Source organism: Pan paniscus, chromosome 18, assembly GCF_029289425.2.
Source record: "Pan paniscus chromosome 18, NHGRI_mPanPan1-v2.0_pri, whole genome shotgun sequence".
In the NCBI taxonomy this organism is placed as follows: Eukaryota; Metazoa; Chordata; class Mammalia; order Primates; family Hominidae; genus Pan; species Pan paniscus.
Window position 1 is genome coordinate 29,223,662 of NC_073267.2, and position 16,989 is coordinate 29,240,650.

At 47.4% G+C, this 16,989-nt stretch overlaps 1 protein-coding gene across 4 annotated transcripts in view; it reads right to left on the minus strand.

The window, feature by feature from the left end:
- The window catches only part of GSG1L (GSG1 like), a 278,788-nt gene that overhangs the window by 41,565 nt on the left and 220,234 nt on the right, over window positions 1-16,989 (minus strand). The window lies entirely within an intron of this gene.

Consider the following 16,989-nt stretch of genomic DNA (forward strand, 5'->3'; position numbering starts at 1 on the left):
TAAACACAGGGATTCGCTCTGTTGCCCAGGCTGAAGTGCAATGGTGCGATCATAGCTTACTGCAGCCTCAACTTCCTGGGCTCAAGTGATCCTCCTGCCTCAGCCTCCCAAAGTACTGGGATTATAGGTATGTGCCACTGCTCCCAGCACCTCCTCACGTTCATCGTAATGGACAACAGCACTACCTCATAGGGTTGTTACAAGGATTAAAGGAGATGATCCACTGAAACCATCTTAGAATAGTGTCTGGCACATAGTAGGCACTCAAGAAAGTCTTGCTGTCATTATTATCATTAATATTAACATCCTCATTACCCACTTCCATATGACTTGGTTTGTAAACTCTCCCCCTGAGAGATGAGGTTATAATTAATGACCTGCTTGGCTCTCTCCTCCACAACTTTCTGTACAGCTGGGACTCTTGGCAGCCCTCACTTGATGTACATGCTGAGCCCAGCCCAAACCTGGAGAATTTGTCCTATCCACACTTGGAAAGGTAGGAAGGGTGGGGTAGAGCGAGGAGACTCAGCTGATCCAGTTCCAGCTCTAGAAATGGCCTGCCTGTTTCCTCTGATCAAGACTATGCATTCAACGTTTAGTACCAGGAGTGGGGTACCTGCCTGGCCTCAGTTACCTCTGGCCTGGCTCCTGGATCCCTGTTCTTCAGTCTCTGCCTTGGTAACTGGTTTCCTCCAAATCAGGGACTCAATTTTGCTGTTCCAACCCTGCATTGCCTGGGAGCTCCAGGCCTCCCCTGCTGCCAGCCCACCCAGCTGGTTTCTAAACATCATCACCACCCCTGCATTCCCCATGGTCAATGAAGCCCACTGCCTGCACCCACTGCTTTTCCCCTTGACAGCCCCTGAGCACCCCAGAAGGAAAGCAAGGAAAAAATCTGAGGACTCAGCCTTTCTCAAAGGGATCCTCAAAAGGACCATCTATTTCCCTTAACACCAAACCCATTGATAGAGTTCCCGTTTCTTTCATGATAAGGAGCTGATGTAGATCTTCCAGAAGCCCTGAGTGTCTGTAATAGACAGTTTTAGGATATCAGCCCGGCCCCTCTAAGAGCTTCCCTGTCCACCAAAGTGTCCAGCATGTGACTCACCACCCCCCACCATTCATAGATGACAGGACAAGGGCTGACCATCTGGCCAAAGCTGGTCCAATCAGATACTCTCTCCTGAGCAACAAAGCTGAAGATTCTACTTCAACCTGGGATGTCTCTTTATACTAGCATGATGGAAACTCAGAACCCGAGGATAGAGAATGAACAAGTAGGCTTTTTCTGGATTCCATGAGTAAGGAGTATGTTGGTTTTGCCTGCTCAGTAGCCATTCTTCCTTTTGGTAACCACACTCCAATTCTGTTAAGGGATCACTCCCTTCTTCTCAGGCCATTTGTTTTGTGTGGGGCTGGCCCCAACCCCAACATCCATGTGAGCACATGACCTCGGCTTGGCTAATGAAAATGCTGCTTTTCTCTGGCAACAGTAATTGGTTGGGGGGTGGGCACATGACCCAAGTCAGGTTCATGAGACTCAACTCCTGGACTTGGCTGAAGCTACTGGGAAACAAAGCTCATCTTTCTTCTGTGGTGCTAAGCTGGTGGGATTTGAGCCAGGAGTTGCTGGGGACCCTCTTGCCACCACCCAGCCTGAGAATGAAATTGACCCAAAAGAAAGCAGAGCCATGAAAAGGGGCTGGATCCCTGAGCTGAAGCCATTATCCCTGAACTTTTCAATCATGGAAGTCTCAGTTTCTTTTTTTTTTTTTCCTTGATTTTTTTCTACCCTGAAGCCAGTTGGAATTGAGTTTTGGTCATTGGGAACCAAAGTTATTATATGTTTACTTGCTATAAATTCTCCTTTTTTTGCATGAGTTAGTTTCGACGTGAATTTCTAGTCTTTATAGCCAAGGATCTTAAGGGTGACCAAGTCTGACTCAACCCTGATGGCCCAGTCAGGGGACAGAGCAGGGGATTCTCAAACTAAAGGCCTGAGCAAAGAAAAATACCTTGCAGGAGTGGTGGAGTCCAGTAACTGAGTGTGTGGAGGGAACTTCCCTGGGGAGAGAGGGGGTTTGCTAGAGCCCAAGGGCCCCAGAAACAGATGCTATGGGGTGGAGCAGAGCCAGACAGGCAATGGCTGGACAGGCACAAAGTCAGACTGTGCTAGAAGAAAAGCCTACATCCCCGCCTTTCCATGTACTTTACATGCAAGATCTTTTTTCAAATAACATGTCACCCTGAGCTTGATTTCTCAGGCTCTCCACATCCCAGCCCTACGGTCTCTTTTCCACTCCTCAAAAAACTCAAAGCTCATTCCCAAACCTACCTCCCCCATTGCCTTCCCTCCCTGTGGAATCCCTGGACTCGCTGCTTTCCAAGCTTTACCCAGGCTTTTTGCCCAGCTGGTCCCTTCTCACCTGTGAATGTCACCCCTTCCTCAGTGGGCATTTTCTGTCTACCATCTCTAAGAAGCCCCCTCTCCATCATTCTGTATCACATGCCCCTGTTTAGTTTCATCTCAGCCCTTATCACACCCCGTGATTCTTTTTATCTTTTTTCCTTTCATTTATTTACTCTTGTTTTTCAATTAAATTTTTCCTTTTGAGATAATTACAGATTCACAAACAGCTGTAAGAAATGATATAGAGAGAGAACCCATGTGCCCTTTAGCCAGTTTCCCCCAATGGTAAACTCTTGCAAAACTAGTGTAATACAATATTACAATATCACAAGCAGGATATTGACATTGATACAGTCAAACTACAGACCAAGGATCTCTTCTGTGCCGTTTATAGCTACAGCCACTTCCCTCCTGACCTCCCACAAATCCTGAAAGCCACCTGTTCTTCATTTCAATAATTTTACCTCTTCAAGTATTTTACATAAATAAAATCATACAGGAGTATGTATGGGATTGGCTTTTTTTCACCCAACATAATTATCTGGAGCATCATCCAAGTTGTTATGTGCATCAGTAGTTTGTTCCTTTATATTGCTAAATACAGTATTCCTGCCAGCAATGTATGAGTTTCTTCACATCCTCACCAGAATTTGGTGGTGTCACTATTTTTTATTTTAGCTATTCTGATAAACGCGTAATAATATCTCATTGTGGCTTTAATTTGCACTTCCATAACAGCTAATGAGGTTGAACAACTTTTCATTTGTTTATTTGCTATCTGTGTATATCCTCTTTGGCAAAATGTCTATTGGTGTTTTTTGCCCACTTTCTAATTGGATTGTTTTGTTGTTGTTTACTATTGGGGTTTTAGAGGTCTTTGTATATCCTAGAGATTAGTTCTTTGTCAGAAATGTGGTTTACAAATATATTCTCTCAGTCTATAGCTTTCTCATCAATCTCTTAATAGGGTCTCTTGTGGAACAAATGTATTTAGTTTTGATGAATTACATTAATCCATTTTTCCTTTTATGTGTTTGATACCAAATATAAGAACTTTTTGCCTAGTCCTAGATTCCAAAGATTTTCTCTTACTTTTCTAAAAGTTTTACAGTTTTACATTTTATACTTAAATCTGTGATCCATTTTAAATTAATTTTTGCAAGTGGTGTGCAGTTTAAAGTAAGGCTGATTGTTTATTTTTGCCAGTGAATGTCCAATAGCTCCAGCACCATTTGTTGAAAAGGCCATTCCCTGCCTGCCCCACCCCTGCCACTACCACACACCCACACACAGTGAACTGATTTGTACCTTTGTCAAAAATTAGTTGGGCATATCTGTATTGGTCTATTTCTGAGTTCTCTATTTTTTTTTTCATTGATCTATGTGCCTATCCTTCCACTAATATCACACAGTCTGGAGTATTGTAGCTATACAATAAGTTTTCAAATTGAGTACTCTAATTCATCCTGCCTTATTCTTCTTTTTCAAAATTGTTTTAGAAATTCTAATTCCTTCGCCTTTCCATATAAATTTTAGAATACTTTTCTCTATATCTATAAGAAATTTGATGTCTTCGCTATATACTGAGTGTTCTGATCCATGAACATAGTATATCTACCCATTTATTTAGATCTTCCTTGATTTCTTTCATTGGTATTTTTCTGTGGTTTACAGTTTTCAGTGTACAAGTCCTGTAAGTGTTTTGTTAGATTTATGTCTATTTCACTTTTTTAGTATAAATGATACATATTTTTAATTTTGTTGTCCGAATGTTCATTGCTAGTTTATAAAAATACAATTGATTTTGTATTTTTATCTTCTATCCTAAGACAACACTAAACTTATTTATTAGGTCTAGGCAATTTTTTTGGTAGATTCCTTGAATTTGTCTACACAGATAATCATAACATCCACAAATAGTTATATTTTATTTCTATTACAATCTGTATACTTTTTATTTTCTTTTCATGTCTTATGTATTGCATGTCTTTTACGTCTTATTTTTAGTTAGAACTTCCAGCACTATGTTGAATAATAATGGTGTTCTCAATCTTAGAAAGAAAACAGTCTTGGGACTGTGTGGTAGATAGAGCTCCCTCTCCCCTCTCCCCTCTCCCCTCTCCCCTCTCCCCTCTCCCCTCCCCCCTCCCCCCTCTCCCCTCTCCCCTCTCCCCTCTCCCCTCTCCCCTCTTTCCAGGGTCTCCCTCTGATGCCGAGCCGAAGCTGGACGGTACTGCTGCCATCTCAGCTCACTGCAACCTCCCTGCCCGATTCTCCTGCCTCAGCCTGCCGAGTGCCTGCGATTGCAGGCGTGCGCCGCCACGCCTGACTGGTTTTCGTATTTTTTTGGTGGAGATGGGGTTTCGATGTGTCGGCTGGGCTGGTCTCCAGCTCCTAACCGCGAGTGATCCACCAGCCTTGGCCTCCCGAGGTGCCGGGATTGCAGACGGAGTCTCGTTAACTCAGTGCTCAATGGTGCCCAGGCTGGAGTGCAGTGGCGTGATCTCGGCTCGCTACAACCACCTCCCAGCCGCCTGCCTTGGCCTCCCTAAGTGCCGAGATTGCAGCCTCTGCCTGGCAGCCACCCCGTCTGGGAAGTGAGGAGCGTCTCCGCCTGACTGCCCATTGTCTGGGATGTGAGGAGCCCCTCTGCCTGGCTGCCCAGTCTGGAAAGTGAGGAGCATCTCTGCCCGGCCGCCATCCCATCTAGGAAGTGAGGAGCGCCTCTTCCCGGCCGCCATCACATCTGGGAAGTGAGGAGCGTCTCTGCCCGGCCGCCCATCGTCTGAGATGTGGGGAGCACCTCTGCCCTGCCGCCCCGTCCGTGATGTGAGGAGTGTCTCTGCCCGGCCGCCCCTACTGGGAAGTGAGGAGACCCTCTGCCTGGCAACCGCCCCGTCTGAGAAGTGAGGAGCCCCTCCGCCCGGCAGCCATCCCGTCTGAGAAGTGAGGAGCGTCCTCCCTCCTCGTCTGGGAGGGAGGTGGGGGGGTCAGCCCCCCGCCCGGCCAGCCGCCCCGTCCGGGAGGTGAGGGGCACCTCTGCCCGGCCGCCCCTACCGGGAAGTGAGGAGCCCCTCTGCCCGGCCAGCCGCCTCGTCCGGGAGGGAGGTGGGGGGGTCAGCCCCCCGCCTGGCCAGCCGCCCCATCCGGGAGGCGAGGGGTGCCTCTGCCCGGCCGCCCCTACTGGGAAGTGAGGAGCCCCTCTGCCCGGCCAGCCACCCCATCCGGGAGGGAGGTGGGGGGGTCAGCCCCCCTCCCGGCCAGCCGCCCCATCCGGGAGGGAGGTGGGGGGGTCAGCCCCCCGCCCGGCCAGCCGCCCCGTCCGGGAGGGAGGTGGGGGGATCAGCCCCCCGCCCGGCCAGCCGCCCCGTCCAGGAGGTGGGGGGGGGCGCCTCTGCCCGGCCGCCCCTACTGGGAAGTGAGGAGCCCCTCTGCCCGGCCAGCCACCCCGTCCGGGAGGGAGGTGGGGGGGTCAGCCCCCCGCCCGGCCAGCCGCCCCATCCGGGAGGGAGGTGGGGGGTCAGCCCCCCGCCCGGCCAGCCGCCCCGTCCGGGAGGGAGGTGGGGGGGTCAGCCCCCCACCCGGCCAGCCGCCCCGTCCGGGAGGGTGGTGGGGGGGTCAGCCCCCCGCCCGGCCAGCCGCCCCGTCCGGGAGGGAGGTGGGGGGTCAGCCCCCCGCCCGGCCAGCCGCCCCGTCCGGGAGGGAGGTGGGGGGGTCAGCCCCCCGCCCGGCCAGCCACCCCGTCCGGGAGGGAGGTGGGGGGATCAGCCCCCCGCCCGGCCAGCCGCCCTGTCCAGGAGGTGAGGGGCGCCTCTGCCCGGCCACCCCTACCGGGAAGTGAGGAGCCCCTCTGCCCGGCCAGCCGCCCCCTCCGGGAGGGAGGTGGGGGGGTCAGCCCCCCGCCGGGCCAGCCGCCCCGTCGGGGAAGTGAGGGGCGCCTCTGCCCGGCCGCCCCTACTGGGAAGTGAGGAGCCCCTCTGCCCGGCCAGCCGCCCTGTCCGGGAGGGAGGTGGGGGGTCAGCCCCCCACCCAGCCAGCCGCCCCGTCCGGGAGGGAGGTGGGGGGGGTCAGCCCCCGCCCGGCCAGCCGCCCCGTCCGGGAGGTGAGGGGCGCTTCTGCCCGGCCGCCCCTACTGGGAAGTGAGGAGCTCCTCTGCCCGGCCACCACCCCATCTGGGAGGTGTACTCAACAGCTCATTGAGAACGGGCCATGAAGACAATGGCGGTTTTGTGGAATAGAAAGGGGGGAAAGGTGGGGAAAAGATTGAGAAATCGGATGGTTGCTGTGTCTGTGTAGAAAGAGGTAGACATGGGAGACTTTTCATTTTGTTCTGTACTAAGAAAAATTCCTCTGCCTTGGGATCCTGTTGATCTGTGACCTTACCCCCAACCCTGTGCTCTCTGAAACATGTGCTGTATCCACTCAGGGTTGAATGGATTAAGGGCGGTGCAAGATGTGCTTTGTTAAACAGATGCTTGAAGGCAGCATGTTCGTTAAGAGTCATCACCACTCCTTAATCTCAAGTACCCAGGGACACAAACACTGCGGAGGGCCGCAGGGTCCTCTGCCTAGGAAAACCAGAGAACTTTGTTCACTTGTTTATCTGCTGACCTTCCCTCCACTATTGTCCTGTGACCCTGCCAAATCCCCCTCTGCAAGAAACACCCAAGAATGATCAATAAAAAAGAAAAAAAAAAAAAAAAAAAAGGACTACTTTAAAAAGAAAAAAATAAAATAGTAGCAAGTTAAAAAAAAAAAAAAAAGAAAATGTGGCACATACACACCATGGAATACTATGCAGCCATAAAAAAGGATGAGTTCATGTCCTTTGTAGGGACATGGATGAAATTGGAAATCATCATTCTCAGTAAATTATCGCAAGAACAAAAAACCAAACACCGCATATTCTCACTCATAGGTGGGAATTGAACAATGAGAACACATGGACACAGGAAGGGGAACATCACACTCTGGGGACTGTTGTGGGGTGGGGGGAGGGGGGAGGGATAGCATTAGGAGATATACCTAATGCTAAATGACGAGTTAATGGGTGCAGCACACCAGCATGGCACATGTATACATATGTAACTAACCTGCACAATGTGCACATGTACCCCAAAACTTAAAGTATAATAAAAAAAATTAAAATTAAAAAAAAAAAAAAAAAAAAAAAAAAAAAAAAAAAAAAAAAAAAAGAAAGAAAACAGTCTTTCAACATTAAGTATAATGTTAGCTGTAGATGTTTTGTAGATGGTCTTTATCAAGTTGAGGAAGTTCCCCTTTATTCTGAATTTTCTGAGAGTTTTTAAAAAAGTATGAATCAATGTTGAATTGTGTCAAATGCTTTTTCTGTATCAATTAATATGGTCATGTGATTTTTTTCTTCTTTAGCCTGTTAATATGGTGAATGACACTGACTGATTTTTCAAATATTGAAGCAGCCAGAATCCCTAGAATAAGCCCCACTTATCACGATGTATAATTATTTTTATATATTGCTGACTTCTATGTGCTATTGTTTTGCTAAGGATTTTTGCATCTATATTCATGGTGTCTATTAGTCTGCGGTTCTTTGCACTACCTTTGGTTTTAATAACAGGGTAATGTTAGCTTCATAAAGTGAATTGCAAAGTTTTCTCTCCTCTTCTATTTTCTGAAAAAAAAAAAAAGTGCTAATTCTTATTTAAATATTTGGTGGAATGTTCCAGTAAAACCATCTGGACCTGGAGATTTCTGTTTTGAAAGTTTTTATTTATAAACTAAATTTCCTTAGTAGTTATAGGGATATTCAAATTACTTATTTCGCATTTGGTAAATTGTGGCAGTTTGTGCTGTTAGAAAAACTGATCTATTTCATCCAGGCTGTCAAAGTTATGTGTGTAGAGTTGTTTGTAGTATGATCTTACTGTATTTTTGATGTCCTCAAAGTCTGCAGCAACATCCTCTGTTGCATTCCTGAATTGGCATTTTGTGTCTCTCCTCTGTCCGCTCTCTCTGTCACTCTTGCAAGAGGTTTGTCAATTTTATCTTGTCAAAGAACCAGCTTTTTTGTTTCATTGATTCTATTATTTTTTGTTTTCAATTGTATTGACTTTTGCTCATCTTTCTTCTGCTGGCTTTGGGCTTATTTTGCCCTTCTTTTTCTAGGTTCTTGGGATGAGAGCTGATTTGATTTGAAACATTTCTCAATTAGATCCTATTGGTTGATGATGTTGAGTTCTTTTATATCCTTGGTGATTTTCCATTTGGTTGTTCTATTAATTGTTGAGAAAGCCATATTGAAATCTCTAATTATAGTTATGAATTTTCCTATTTCTCCTTTCAGCTACATCAATTTTTCCTTTATAGATTTTCAGCTCTGATGTTTGGTGGATACATATTTAGGATTGCAATGTCTTCTTAGTGGATTGACTCTTTTATCACTATTTAATGTCTATTTCTGGTTATTTTATTTGCCTGAGTCTACTTTATCTAATATTAATATAGCTAATCCTGCTTTCTTTTGATTAATGCTTACATGATAGATGATTTTCATCCTTTTACTTCCAGCCTATCTATCTCCTCATACTTGAAGTGAGTTTCTTGTAGACAGCACATAGTTTTGGGTCATATGTTTTAAATCCACTTGGCCAATTTCTGACTTTTAATTGGTGTATTTAAACCATTTACATTTAAAGTGATTATTGATATATTATGGCTTAGGCCTGCCACCTAATTTTGTTCTTTCCTGCTTGTTCCTCTGTTTTTTGTTTCTCTTTTTTTTTTTCTTGTGTTCCCTTGGATTTCTCAAACAGTTCTTAGAATTCCGTTTTGATTTATCTATAGTTATTTTGAGGGTATCTCTGTATATAGCTTTTTTAGTGGTTGCTCTGGGTCTTACATTATATATGCATAACTAATCACAGTCTACTGGTGTCAACATTTGAGTAAAGCATAGAAATCTTGGCTCCCTTTGTGACCCTTTACTTTCCTTCATTTATAATATAATTGTCTTAAATATTTCCACTGTATACATTTAGAATCACATCAGACTATATCATGATTTCTGCTTCAACCATCAAACATAATTTAGAAAACTCAAAAGGAGAAGTAAAGTTTCTCTGTCCATTTTTCATTCATTCTTTCTTATATTCAAAACCCCTTTTTAAAATTTCCATTTTGTTTAGAGAGCTCCCTTTAGCCTTTCTTTTAGGGTAGGTCTGCTGGCAACAAATGTTCTTAGTTTTTCTTCATCTGAGGATGTCGTGATTTCCCCTTCATTTCTAAAGTATATTTTTGCCGCGTATAGAATTTTAAATTGATAGTTCTTTTCTTTCAGCATTTTCACTTTCTTTTTCTTTCAAAATGTTGTGCCACTTCCTTCTAGCCTCCATGGTTTCTGATGCAAAATCCACTGTTGCTTGAATTTTTTTCCCTGTAGTCAGGGAGGATGTTATTTTCTCACTGTTTTCATTTTTGTTTGTTTTTTTTTAACTTTAGTTTTTTTTCAAGTTTGACTGTGATGTGTCTTGGTATGGATTTCTTTGAATTTATACTATTTTAGAGATTCATTCAGCTTTTGATTCTGAAGGTTTATGTCTTTTACAGGATTTGGGAAGTTTTCAGCCATTATTTCTTTTAGTACTTGGTCCAGTCCCACCCTCTTCCTCCTTTTCTTCTGGGACTCCAATGTTATATTTTTGGTTGTAGTTCTAGAGGTCCTTAAGGCTCTGTACATTTTTTTAAGTTTATTTTCTCTCTGTTGTTCAAATTAAATAATTTCTATTGTCCTATCTTCAAGTTCACTGATTCTTTCCTTTGTCCCTTCCATTCTGCTGTTGAGCCCAACCATTGAGCTTTCTATTTTGGTTATTGAATTTTTTAGTTTTAAAATTGCCATTTGGTCCTTCTTTCTATCTTCTACTTCTTTCCTGAGACTTTCTATTTTTCCAAGGGTGTTTGCAACTGCTTGTTGAAGCATTTTTATGATGATTTTTAACATTTCTGTCATTTCAGCATGGATCTATTGATTGTCTTTTTTCGTTCAAGTTGAGATCTTGCTGGTTCTTGGCATGGTATGTGATTTTAATTGCAACCTTGACATTTGAAGTATGTTTTGAGACTCTGGATCTTGTTTAAACTGTCTGCTCTAGTTGGCTTCCTTTCACATCATTCTGGCAAGGTGGCTTTGGCGAGGTGGAGGCTCTGCCCAGTTACTTCCAGGTAGGGGTAGAAGTCTAGGTTTCCCACTGGGCGAGTGTATTAGTCTGTGTAATTTATAAAGGGAAGAGGTTTAACTGACTCAGTTCAGCATGGCTTAGGAGGCCTCAGGAAACTTATAATCATGGCAGAAGGTGAAGAGGAAGCAGGCACTTTCTTCACAAGGCCACACAGGAAGGAGGAGTGCCGAGTAAAGGTGGAAGAGCCCCTTATAAAACCAGCACATCTCATGAGAACTCACTATCACAAGAACAGCATGGGGAAACCGCCCCTATGATCAAATTACCTCCACCTGGTCTCTCCCTTGACACGTGGGGATTATGGGGATTACAATTCAAGGTGAGATTTGGGTGGAGACACAAAGCCTAACCATATCAGCCACCATTGACATTCAAGATGGAGATGGTTCCTGGTTCTTACCAGGTGAGGGTGGGGGTGGGAGTTCTGACTCCCCATTAGGCCTCTGCTGATACCTGGCTGGGAGGGGCCAGGGGGCCTCATCCCTGCTCCCCACACATCACTGACACCATGGGGAGGGAGATGTTCTTATTACTACAAGGCAGTGGCAAAAATCCTGACTCTCCACTAGTTCTCCTCTGACACAATCCCTGCAGGGAGAAAGAGGGGCACCTTGTTCCTGCCCAGCAGAGATGAAAGTCCACCTGGTGATTGTCACCAAAATCTAACCACTCATTCCCTTCCTGGCATGGGTGTGGGTGAAGCCACAGATCTTTCTTTTCTGTAATGTGTGACTGGAGTAGTGAAGTTATTGCTAAATGTTTTCTGTCTCAGTGGGCTGACCCTTTCTTGGTCCTTTGGCTAGAGAAAGCGGACTTTAGTTGGGCCTTTTTTTTTTTTTTTCTGTCCTTTAGGCATTTCTGAATTGCTGACTTCTTCAGCTCCAAATGTGGGATATGTAACACAAAAAGAACTCAGCAACGTGTTGTTTCTTGGTCCCTAACCAGCCTACTGTCTTCTTCCTGCCTTTCAGAGTCTTCTGATGTCTGTTTTATCTTTAGGTCCAAGGATTATAGTTGTATTGACGAAGCATGTCTACTCTGTCTTCTCAGAAGTGGAATCCTTAGTGTTTGTTTTTTAAGATTATCTCCTCTTCTATCCCAGAATGCCAGCTTCATGAAAATGGGAGCCTCGTTCACTTCACTACTATCCCTTAGCACCTAGAATGGTGCCTGGCACATAATAGGTGCTCAGTAAATACTTGTGGAATGAATGGATAAACACAGATAAAATAAAAGCAGAGAAAAGGACAGATATGAAAACACTGCTCTGGTTTTAGCATGGGTGAGAGGCTATATCCGTGAGCCTTCATCTCCCTGTTCCTCTCACCCCCCAGGGCCCCAACGCACCCAAAAAATACACAGTTTGAAAACTTTGGGGCCAGAACACCTGCTGGTTTTAGCAGCTTGTACTTCTGAACTGGCACACGGAGCTGCGTGGGTGATTGGCCTGGTTTCCGGAGCCAAGAGCAGATTGGACACCATAGGGAGAAAAGGGGAGGGTGGTGAGAGGGGTTGTCAATTCTTCGTCCCCTGGGAGCAGCAGGGGCAGAGGGACACAGGGGGAGCAGATTTAGAGGCACATGGACACCACCTTGCAACCTACTCCAGGCCCTGCCCAGTGGGGAGGTTGTAACGGATCACTAAGGAAGGCTGCCTTGGCTGCCTGCAGACCAGAGGGGTACAGATTCACCATGTGGGGCACGGCTGGGCACAGATGCATAATCCAGGCCACCCTTAGGGCCCAAGAGCTGATGGGACTAGGAGCTGGATAGTGGCAGGCTCTGAGGGCCCAGCTGGTCCCTCCATGGCCCACAGGGCACCCTTGGGCAGCCACATCCCTTTCCCCAACCCTGGTCTTAGAATAAAGGAGGCCACAGCCACCTGCCTCAGGCTGATGAGTAAGGGCAAACTTCCTGCTGATCACACAGCCTCTCAGCAGAGACATCAGCACACACACCCTCTCCAGTTGTCTTTGGGACCCAGGCTCTGGTAGGATCACAGCAGCAGACTCAACCCCTTAAGGGATTGGCCTGCTGGAATACCAGCTAACCCCTCCATAGAGCAAAGGGGCCGCCTGGGGTCCCCAGAGAGGAAAGAGGCTGGTCTGCTGTTTCCACATAGTCATGGAGACTAGAAAGGGAGGGACAGCAGTGAGGCCTATATTCCACAGGGACAGGGCCCCAGAAGCAGAAAGGGGCCACTAGGACAGGAGTGAGAACCTTCCCTAGATCTGGCCCAACTTGCTACTCTCTTGCTGTGTGACATGGGCCAAACTGCATAACTTCTGTGGGCCCTCCAGCTCTTATAATCTTCCACACCACGATGTCCCACTACCCTCAGTCTGCAGAGTGAATGCTTGAGATAAGATTTCACTGTGTGTGCAGGAGTAAGAGGAGACCTTTTTCCATTTCTCTCCAGACTGATGAAAGGCAAAACAGAAGCAGAAAGCGCAGGGCTAGCTTTCCACACTCCTGCTGTCACCAGGAAAGCTGACATTCCAAGCAGGGGCCACAGACTCAAATTCCTGCAAGGTCAGGCAGATGATGACTAAGTGTGAAAGCATGGGTAAATGTAAGGCAATAGGGTGTGGTGGGGACTGGGGTGAGCTGGAGACCAGATGCCTATCTAAAGTTTCAGTCATTCTCAGCCTTATCTCCAGGCTGCCTGGTGGCAATGCTGGTTGTGCAGGAACAGATCTTCCAATGATCATGAATCAGAAACCTGGACTTTTATGTAGAAGTTTTACCATTTTAGATGTTAGAAATAAATCCAAACTTTTATAAGACACAATGGCAGGCCTAAGAAATCATCTGCAGGCTGGGTTCAGCCCCGGCTGCATGCAGTTCACAGCATCCAAGGCTAATTGTGTGGCTTTCAACCTGTTTCCTGGTCCCTGAAGGGGGATGGCAGCCCCTCTCCTGGTGATCAGTGACAGGACCAGGCAACTCAGGGCTTGTAAAGTGCCTCCCACTGTGCACAGCACAAAGTAGGTGTAGTAACCTTAATCTTTTTTTTTTTTTCTTTTTTGAGACAGAACCTCCAGCCCAGACTGGAGTGCAGTGGCACAAACACAATTCACTGCAGCCTCAACCTCCTGGGCTTGAGTGTCCCTCTCACTTTACCCTCCTGAGTGGCTGGGACTACAGGTGTGCACCACCACAGCCAGCTAATTATTTTTATTTTTTATTGTTTTAGAGATTGGGTCTGGCTATGTTGCCCAGGCTGGTCTTGAATTCCCGGCCTCTGGCGATTCTCCCACCTTGGCCTCCCAAGGTGCTGGGATTACAGGTGAGTCACTTTGCCCAGCCCCTCTCCCATCTTGGCCTCTCAAGGTGCTGGGATTACAGGTGAGCCACTTTGCTCGGCCCCAACCTTAATCTGATCCACTTGGTCCCTGCCGCCTTAAGCCAAGCAGCTGCTTGGGCACCCATCAGGGTCCTGACCTGACGTTGTCACAGGTAGGGAGAGCTGAGACATGGCGCCAGAAGGAGGACTGGGCAGGAGCGCTCGCACTCACCGAGCACACTCTGTGCTGAGTGCTCCACATGCATTGATTCACTAGCTCCTCGTGTTGGTTACTGTCTCCAAAGCTGGCCTCCAGGGAGCCACACCTCCCGCAGTTCATGCCTCCCCTTGAAGCTGGCCCTGTCACTTGCTCTTAACCAATAGAATGCAGCAGGAGTGACACTGTGTGATTTCTGAGGTTGGCTCATGCAGATCCTGTGGTTTCCACCTGGGTCTCCTGGAACACTCACTCTTGAGATAGTCTCCCCATGGACCCAGCCTCCAGGCTGTGTGAAGCCCCTCCAGCCGCCAGCCACCACCAGCCGGCACCAGCTGCCAGTGTCGTGAGGTGCCACCTTGGAGGTCCACCCCAACCATGCCCCAGATGACCTCAGCTTCAGCTGACATCCAACTGAAGCTTCGAGGAAGAACCCAGCAAGCACCGCCCAGATGAGCCCGGTCCACCACCAAATGTAAGAACAAATAACAACACATTTTTACTAGTTACTATTATTACTACATAATAACATATTTTTTACTAGATTTGGGGGTGATGTGTACACCTCAACAGAGAAATGGAATACAATTCAAGAGACCCCCATGAGGCGGAAATTCGGGCTGTCCCATTTTCCAGCTGAGGACACAGAGGTGCAGAGGAGGTAAGTGACTTGGCCAAGGTCCCCGGCTGGTGAGGGGCAGGGGCAGGATCTGAACCCGAACTGTCTGACTCCAGGAGCCACACCCTTGACCGCCCCTCCACGCTGCCACGGTGGCCCAGCAGTGTATGTCGGGGTGAGATTTGAACCCCAGGCAGTCAGACTCTTAACCATGGAGACCTTCTACTTCTTGCAAAGGTGTCCCTCTAAGAAACTGGCACTCAACCGGCTTTGAGCGTCTCAAAACCCCTCCAGCTTCCAGAGGCCCTGCAGCTTGTTCTTCCCTGCTGGGCAGGAAGACAGAGGCGGGTGCCATCTCTTCTCAGAGCTGTTCTCCTCTCCAGTACCGGGGGAGGGCGCAGGGGAGGCTCTCGGGCCAGGATTTTGACAAATGGCCTCACACATATTAAACAAAAGAGATGACATGGTGCAGCCCTGGCGAGGCCCCAAATGTGAGGGATGAAAAATGGGGCTGATCCATCTTGCAGGTCTCAGTGACAGGGAGAAATGGATCAGCACTAATAGGGGCTGCACATTGGGCCCCAGCCTTTAATAAGTCCAGTGGGAATTCGGTGCCCCTTGGGAGACCAGCCCCAAAGGAGCGAGCAGAGGAGCAGGGCAGAAATCCCTGGCTTCCAGGGAAAGAATGTTCCCCTGGCTGACACCAGCAGGCTTGACTTGAGACACTGAGCACCAGAGGAGAGAGCCAGGGCCTTCTGGAAAGGGGGACTCATGGGGAGGAACCAGTTCCTACCAGGGCAAGTGATTCAACCTTTCTGATTCTCAGCATCTGCATATGTAACACGAGGTTACTGCATGTGTTAAACTTCATATCAGTAGCATGATATTGCTCATGTTAAATTTCATATCAGTAGCATGATATTGCACGTGTTAAATTTCACATCAGTAGCAGCAATATAAGAGCTGGTGTTTACTGAGAACACACCATGTGTGGAACATCACAGAAAGCACATCAATGAACTCTCATTATTACCCATCTTCTCAGAGAGGCTTCCAGTATGGCTCTAGAGCCAGACTGCCTGGGTTTGAATCCCAGCTCTACCCCTCGCAGCTGGAAGACCTCGGGGCAGGTTACTTAAGTTCTCTGTGCCTCCATGAAATACCTACCTGATTCATGGCACATCAGCGCTCAGTAAATCTAAGATATTATTACACACATGGTCAACACAAATATTAGTTCCCTTCCTCTGTGCCCTTCTCTAGCTCAGCGAGAAGATTTTCCAAGTTCAAGGTCTCAGGAAGGAACAGCTGCAGGGGGAAGGGTTGGGTAAAGGGAGGTCAGAACCTCAGCTGGCTTCCCTGGGATTGTTCTACTTAAAGGGATCGGGGCCAGGGTTAATGGGTCAAGGTCCCTTTAAGGCAAATGCTTTTGGTTTTAAAAGGATGGAATTGAGCAGAGAGTGGAGATGGAGCTGGGGTGCCCACTGAACTGGTATGGGGTCTTTTTAAAAATTATAATCATAGTCCCTCCTGCTCCATTCTGAGATGCTCTCTCACCTCCAGGTCCTTGGACCTGCTGTTCCCTCTGCCTAGCACCTGATTCCCTCCTGTTTTGCCTTCAAAATTCTTCCCGGGGACCCGCCCCACCCAAAGCTGTGTCAGTCAATGGCCTTCCTCTGTGCTCCTGCAGCTGTCTGTGAACTCTCCTCCCCACACACATCTACATCACAGCACAGTTCAGATACAGCTGGTTCACTCGTCTCAATCCCTGTTGCAACGCTGTCTCAGCACTGCTGCATCCCGAGCACCTAGAAGAACAGCTGTCCTAGAGGAAGGACTCAGTTAATATGTGTTAAATGACTGAATGGGTAAATGCTCCCCAACTCCAGCCCCAGACCTGGATACCCTGTGTAGTGGACAATTGTGGTCTCTGTCTTTCCAGCCTGAAGAGACTTCCCCTCCTTCTCTTTCTGTCCAAGGGTTTGGGTGAGGCTAATGCCACTCTCTGGACCATGTGGCTCAAGTCATTCCAGTCTCCCCCAGGGTCTAAATCATTGGTTCAGGTTTGGTCACATACTTAAGCTAAGCCAATGAAAGTCATAACCAGGATTTTAGCTGGAAATATGGGAAAGAAACCCTATCTATCTGCTGGTATTGCTACATTTTTAAGATGGAAGTCTGGCACTCCAGCCTGGGTGACAGAGCAGAGACTCTGTAAAAAAAAAAAAAAAAAAAAAAA